Source organism: Sus scrofa, chromosome 4, assembly GCF_054392235.1.
Source record: "Sus scrofa isolate SSC_HxYL_T2T_F1_AM1 chromosome 4, Sscrofa_HxYL_maternal_Yorkshire_Landrace_v2.0, whole genome shotgun sequence".
NCBI classification, from domain to species: domain Eukaryota; kingdom Metazoa; phylum Chordata; class Mammalia; order Artiodactyla; family Suidae; genus Sus; species Sus scrofa.
This window is the reverse complement of record NC_139386.1, coordinates 103,871,089-103,877,883: the sequence shown is the minus strand read 5'-3', so window position 1 is coordinate 103,877,883 and position 6,795 is coordinate 103,871,089. Positions and strand designations below refer to the sequence as shown.

Genomic DNA, 6,795 nt, shown 5'->3' with positions numbered 1-6,795 from the left:
TTCTTCCTTCTGTTTGCTTGGGATTTTTTTTTTTTCCCTTGTTTCTTTGTGCGGGAGCTTAGGTTATTGATTTGAGCCATCTCTTTTGTAATATAACCCTTAGGGCTTTAAATTTCCCTTTCGCCACTGATTAAGCGGTTTCCCACAAGTTTTGATATGTTATATGTTCATTCGACGTTTTAAAGCTGCCAAATGCCCTAAAGCATAGCCTTTAGTACGGTACTGGCTAAAACAAAATGTATTATTAAAATATTGGAGTCGAATTGAAAAAAAAAAAAAAGATTAAGCGATAGAGGTAGAAACTAGAGGAATTTCCTTTCACTCGGAAGACAAGGAGAGATCACCTTTGATTTCCAAGAAGAGCTGAGGCAAAAGAGCTTGAGAGGAAAGAGCAGAAGAGCAGGAAGACCCGAAGCATCTGAGCGGAGAAGAGGGCGGGGAGAGATGCTCCTAAGGTTCCCTGGATTCGAAGCTCCACTTCAGACCAGAGCGCTGATCCCCGGCTCCATGAAAAAGGCCACTGAAGAGCGGGGTCTGCAGCCCACTAGGGGCGGCGTTCGCACTGATCCACGGCAAAGCGGCCTGAGGCTTGGAGACACCTAACGCCTCCACCCCTTCCCCGGTTCCTGCGGTTTCTGGGAGCTGGGAAGTCAGCGTGGGGCGGGGAAACCCTTGCACTCTGGCGCTTAGCTGTGAATCTGGAGCTCCTGCGTTGGATGCGGGATCCCAAAGTCAACCTGGGGCAGGGAGAGGGCATGGTTCTCGCTTAAGAGGAGGGGAGGAAACCTAGGTGAGAGCCTCTCTGAAGCTGTAGTCTCCTGGCTTGAGAGACTGCTGGTGCTCCTAGGTTTCAGCTTAAACGATTGGTGGCCAGAAGAATGGTGGCAGGACCTAAGGTTTTCATGGCTATATCCTTGAGCTCAATCATTTGCCTCGTTTCTGTAGCGTAGCTGTTATCACCTTAGCCTTACAAGCCAAAGGTCCCAGATTTGAAACCTGGAGGAAACAGGTTGATTTTTTCTGAGTTACATTCACATTTTAAAAACAAAAACAAAAAAGGAAGCAGATGCACACGAGGAGTTCCGTTACCACCTTAACCAGCCCTCCTTTGAGTCACATTAGAGACCAGGCCACAAACAGTTACTACTCCAAGGCAGCACAGGAGTACTTGAAGGTTACCTGTGCCTTGAAAGTACAGGTGGCACAGAAGGTGTTTCACATTACCTTTACATCCAGAAATACCCTCACCTTTTCTTCAGGCAGTTGCATCTCTTCTACACACTTACATGTAATAATAGTGTCTCTGAAAATCAAGAAGTACATCCCTTTGAAGCACACCTGTCTTTCCCACACCTCAGCACACCATGGAACACATTGATTTTCACGGCAGAACAAAAGAGACTAAACCCAACTCTGCACCTGAGGCTGGAGCCAAAGATGGGGAGATGAAGAATTCAGGCTCCACGCATTGAGCTGGTTGTGAAGGAAAAGGAACCCGTATCTGTGCCATTATCAGGAGCACCCCTGGGCAGGCTCAGAGATCAGGAAGTAGAGGAATCCCCACTCATCACCTGCTGAGAGCCAGTCAACACCTGACTCACAAGGACAACAGAGGTTCAGAAAGAGAGCATGACCTTGGCTCTGCCTCACACAGTGTATGGAACCCAGCCAGTTACCCTGTGGCCTGGCCTTAGAGCCCAAAGCTCCACTTAGGCAGGGAGTGGTGAAGGGTGATCAGCACCCAAGTGAGGTCTGGGAACCTTACACTTAGCCCTGAGCCTGGGAACCACCTCTTTTTCTGCTCTCACATCTCTGAAATCTAACCTTACTTTCACCATGATCACCTAGAGAGACCAAACTAGATCTTTAGCACACCTCCCTGGGGGTCTAGTGGCTAGGATTTGCACCAGCTGGGTTTGATTCCCTGTCAGGGAAGTTCTTTTCTTAGTATCTCCACTCACAGGTCTTCCCCTTCAATCCCAGAGATGTGTTTTGCCACAAGGTCCAGATGCAGAAGTGCCTCTGCACTGAGTCCCTAAATGCTGCTGAGGTCCTGCTTTGGGATCCATGGCGTCTCCCAGGCTGGAGGAGGTGAAGTGTGATGAACAGTCAGGGCTAGGCAGCTACTCGCCTCCATTCTCCCTTTGTCTCAGAAATTTAATATCTTGCTTTCAGAGTTTTTCATCCAAAGAGAACCTGAGCTCCAAAAACTCAATTAAAACAACAACAACAAATATTTTGAAACATACAGAACATTTGAAATGTTAACATCATATATTCTTTACCTAACTGCACACTTAACACTTTCCCACCTTTGTTTGCTCACTTTCTCTCCCTGGATATGAACTGGGACACCACTTGGAGGAACTTGCAGACACCTCACGTCAAGATCACTGCTTGGGCCGCCGTTGCTCCTTCCCTTTGGTGTCTCTATCAAAACCAGCTTCTGCAGGACGCAGCCTCCAAAGACAGGACAAGGTTTTGGCCTGGAGAGGAGGTCTTTCTTGCCCCTTCAGAAACCTGGAATCCATTCTCTTCAGGCTGTAGTGAAGCTTCAGTCCATGTTGTGTTTGGCTTTCCCCAAAGTGCAGGCCAGGTGCACCCTGTGTTTGTAGGAACATGGCTGGGCTGTGGGGTCTGGGGTCAGCCTGAGTCCTGAACTGCCTACCTCCTGAGAGAGGTCTCAGGAAAGTGCAGGTGCCCCCTTGGCTCTTACTTGTCTCTCTGTGTCCTGCAGGGAGCATCCAAGGTTCGGACCTGGCAGAAATGGGAAGGATCTTTCCTGTGGTGGGAGGATGAGGAGAGCAGGTGGGAAATGCTTCAAAGGGAGGAAGAAATTTTTCAAGAGCTTTCAAGAATTGTCTGTGTTGGCACTGTCTGGTATGTGGCTGCCCTGCGATAGCCATGCTTAGTCTTGCTTGTCCTGGCCTTGACATATTCCTGGGTCCAGAATGAGTCCAAGCAGACAGAGGCGTCCTGGTTTGCAGTATGTATTTCATTATGCTTTTCTTGCAAGTGTGGTAGTTACTGAGCTTCTAGTTCCAGGATCCCAGTGGATGGCTTGAATTTTCTTTCTTGGTGACATGTAACTCCCAGCATGGGGGATGGAGTGGGAAAATAGTTTAGTTCTAGATAAATTAGTGGTCTTTGGTGGCTGGTAAAAGAAAAAATACTTTTAAAGATTTTAAAGAATTCTAATAATTGACATATAATGGCTTGGACAGTGTGTCATGTCATACTTCAAAAGATGTCTCCTTGTATACATCACATTAGTTTAACATTTTTGGTCTAAAAGCTATTTTATGTTATCCTTTGTACTTTCTAAAAATATAGAGAATATTAGTAGCAAACAACTCTAGTTCTATGTTTTTTAAAGTCTCAGATTTATTTTCTCTTCAAAATCCTAATGACACTGAATTTTCCTATACTTTATTAATGGTCCAATAAGCAAACTTTAATTCCATAAATGTTTAAGTTTATAAAATTTAAAAATGTGTGTTGCAGTAAATTAAATATACCACATAATATATTTTAAATGGGGATTAAGTCGAATAATTCTAGAAGTCACTGTGTCAAATATTCCACCTACCATTTTTGGGTAATTTTCCTCATATTTTTATAGATTATAGAGGGGCCATATGGTAACAGGTAAAGTGTCACTATGCTGGTGAGCATGGCCATCTTTGTCACTTTTAAGAAGTGTAAAATACATGCAATTTCTGCCGTAGGAATTAAGGACCTATCAGTGGAGACTTGCTATTTTCCTGAAGCGTTATTTATTTTTTAAAAATTCGTGTGTGGGGGGGTGGGGTGGGGTGTTCTTTGTTACCTGCCTTCTAGAGAATGAATCATCCTTTTCCCATTCTTCTTTAGGTTTTCCATGTTTTTCTCACTGCTAATGTCCTGGGAAGGGGTGTGGGAGGACACAACTGGAAAAGACACAGTGCCAAGAAGTTACCCTCTTACAGTGGCCTTTATTTTTGTTTTTGATGCCTCCAGATGTGGGCTCAGCAGGGCAGGGACTTTGAGTTTGCTCACAATGCAGCATCTTCCAGAATAGGTCCTAGCAGCTAGTAAAACCCTAATATGTGCTCAGTGATTAAAGACACACTAATGAAAGGTCTGGAAAAAACAGAAAAGGAAGAGAGAAAAGTGAGAAAGACTGAGGTCAGTCTAGAGTTTGAGGGACAGATAGACAAAACACAGAGAGAAAGGAAGGGCGAGGGAAATTTTCGAGAACCATATTTAGTGTGTAAAAGCCAAAGAGCTCAATTAAACCCATGGATTCAATTTAAATCTCTTTAAAAGCATGGGGCAGGTTGAAGAAAAGCAACAACGATGGATTGTGGGGTTTATAACATATGCGAAATAAAATGCGTGACAACAACAGCACAAAGGAGAAGGGGAGAAATGTGAAGAGCTATGACTGCACTTGAAGGCAGACAGTGGTAAGTTACTGACGTGAGCTCTAAAGGGCAAAGTGATTGTTGAAATAACAATAGAAAGAGGTATAGATGGCAAGCTAACAAGCGTGAGAGAACAGGTACACATACAAAACCGGGTAAACACTGTGGTGGAGCAGTTGCTCTTCCAGAACTCCATCCCACAGGCTTGTGCCCAAGGATGATGCCTGCAGTATTATTTGTAATAGTAAAGGCATGGAACCAAATCAGTTTCAAAAGTGTATGGAAAAGGTTCAATAACTACTACTGCGAGGGAAGAAACTTCACTGCAAAACAGAGCGCAGAGGATAAGGACGAGAGGACCCTGGTTCCAAGCTACCTGTTTTCCTCCAGAGATCTGTGTGATGTTCTTGGAGCAGGTCCGCCTGCTGTGCACTAAGATTCCAAGGAGAGGACGTAGCGGAAAGTGCAGAGTAGAAACGGAAAGTGCGGGCTAGAAACGACCGCAACCGCAAGCCTCTGACGTGCTAAAACGGAGACCCGTCCCTGGGTGGGCTCGAACCACCAACCTTTCGGTTAACAGCCGAACGCGCTAACCGATTGCGCCACAGAGACGGCCGAGGTTGGTGTTCTCTCCGCCCTCTCAGATTTCATTCCCACGGAGAGCAACTGCACCTCCAGGCTAGGCAGAGCCACCCACCTGCAGCGGGATGCAGCTCTACCGGCTCCAAAGCATTGGAAAACCGGAGCAACCCGTGGGGAACCGCGCGTGAAGCAGTGCGTCGAGCCCTAGGGAAGGCAGAAGGGCACCCGAGCCTCCCCGCCGTGCCTCGATCCACAGCCTCCGCAAACGCCAGCGAGCTGGAGACGCCTCGGGCCGCGACCCTCCCGGCCTGAGCCGAGCGGAACCCACGAGAAGCTGAACGCCTGGTCTGGCTGGGGTTGGGCTCTGTGATGGCTCCCTCTTTGCCCCGCATTCCGCCGACCGTAAGCGAGGCGGGCGCTGCCCTCCCTCTGCTCAGCCGCGGGAGCGGGAAGGAAGGGTTTGGGATGATTGACCAAAAGAGGAAACAAACAGGGGCGGGAATGAAGCAGAGGAGGCAAGGACAAAGCAAAGCAAATTTCCTGGAGCCTGTGCAGCGACAAAGGCTGGATGCAGGGGAGATGAGAAATGCATCAGAATGGGGAGGGAAGACGTGAAGGAAAATCAGAAGTGCGTGCAGTTGTTAAGCGACAAAGCAGCTCAATCATTACACTGGATTTATGGCAAAGGCAGTACAACAACAACAACAACAACAACAAGAGCTGTGGGCTGTCCGTCTGGTGGCGCGCCGTGATCGTATAGTGGTTAGTACTCTGCGTTGTGGCCGCAGCAACCTCGGTTCGAATCCGAGTCACGGCACTCTTTTCTTCTTACCGCGCCGACCGAGCAAAGTCTGGAGAACGCAGGTCAAACAAATACTGCCTTAGGCTGTACCGCTTTGGACTTGCCCTACCAGTCTCCGCTTAAGAGAAAATATCTAAAGATACTAAACTATAAAGACAGAAACGTTCAAGGTCTAAATGAGCATTGTGTATAGTCGCTTTCACGAAGGAAATGGTCCAGTCACACGGGGACTGTTTAATTGGGTTTGGGGTTGTTGGTGGAAATATTTAAAATACCGCTCATGCTTTTCTACACAATGTAAAACAAACTTTAAAGAGTCACAATATATCGCAAACCCGGCATGGTCCAAGCTGTATTTTCTAATATCCAACTGCAAATTTTTATCCAAAAAGAAAATTATTAAGATGTAGTCACAGAACGAAATGCACAAATCATTAATGGGCAGCTATGCGAATACTGAAATGTGTGATCATGACCCAGATCACGGAATAGAATTTTTTTTTTTTTTAATCATCCAAGCAGGCCCCAGGATACACTTTCCAGGTAATGCCTATCCATCGCCTGCTGCTTATAAACCATCCTGACGTGTACCCCCTCAGATTAGGTTTGCCCTTTCTTCAAGTTCTTGCATGTCACTGAATATGCAACTTTCTATCTCTCTATCATCAAACAACAGGATGTTTTGATATATATGTATGCATTTGTGTTTCTCACACCTTAATCTTGGTGTTAACGACAAGCATCACACAGACATAAAACTATGTCACATATGAGGAACACTGGGGTCATTTCAAACTACAGCGTAGGGAAAGGTTCATATGAATACCTTTCTACTATGATTTGCGGATGTGAGAATAAATGTTCATTAAAGGTAAGGGAGCTGTGGGCACACACATCCACACCCACACCCACACATACACACAATTGGCAGGGAAAGCAAGTCCAGTGGCCTTCTATCCTAGAGGTTTTAGTATGGGGGAGTGGAGGGGAGCCCTGAGGCAAGTC

General features: G+C 46.3%; 1 long non-coding RNA gene and 2 other non-coding genes across 5 annotated transcripts in view; 1 reads left to right on the top strand and 2 right to left on the bottom strand.

Moving 5' to 3' along the window:
- The window catches only part of LOC146404100 (uncharacterized), a 45,940-nt gene that overhangs the window by 28,384 nt on the left and 10,761 nt on the right, over positions 1-6,795 (bottom strand). The window contains exons 2-3 of one of the 3 annotated variants that reach the window (XR_014844247.1): positions 3,830-3,929; positions 2,313-3,154 (exon numbers count right to left, since the gene is read on the bottom strand). The exons of the other annotated variants lie outside the window; for them this stretch is intronic. This is a non-coding gene — a long non-coding RNA (uncharacterized LOC146404100). The remainder of the gene's footprint in view (positions 1-2,312; positions 3,155-3,829; positions 3,930-6,795) is intronic. 3 annotated transcript variants of the gene reach the window in all.
- TRNAN-GUU (transfer RNA asparagine (anticodon GUU)) lies at positions 4,945-5,018 on the bottom strand. The gene has a single exon. It is a non-coding gene; the product is annotated as a tRNA-Asn (tRNA).
- TRNAH-GUG (transfer RNA histidin (anticodon GUG)) lies at positions 5,734-5,805 on the top strand. Its single transcript has one exon. It is a non-coding gene; the product is annotated as a tRNA-His (tRNA).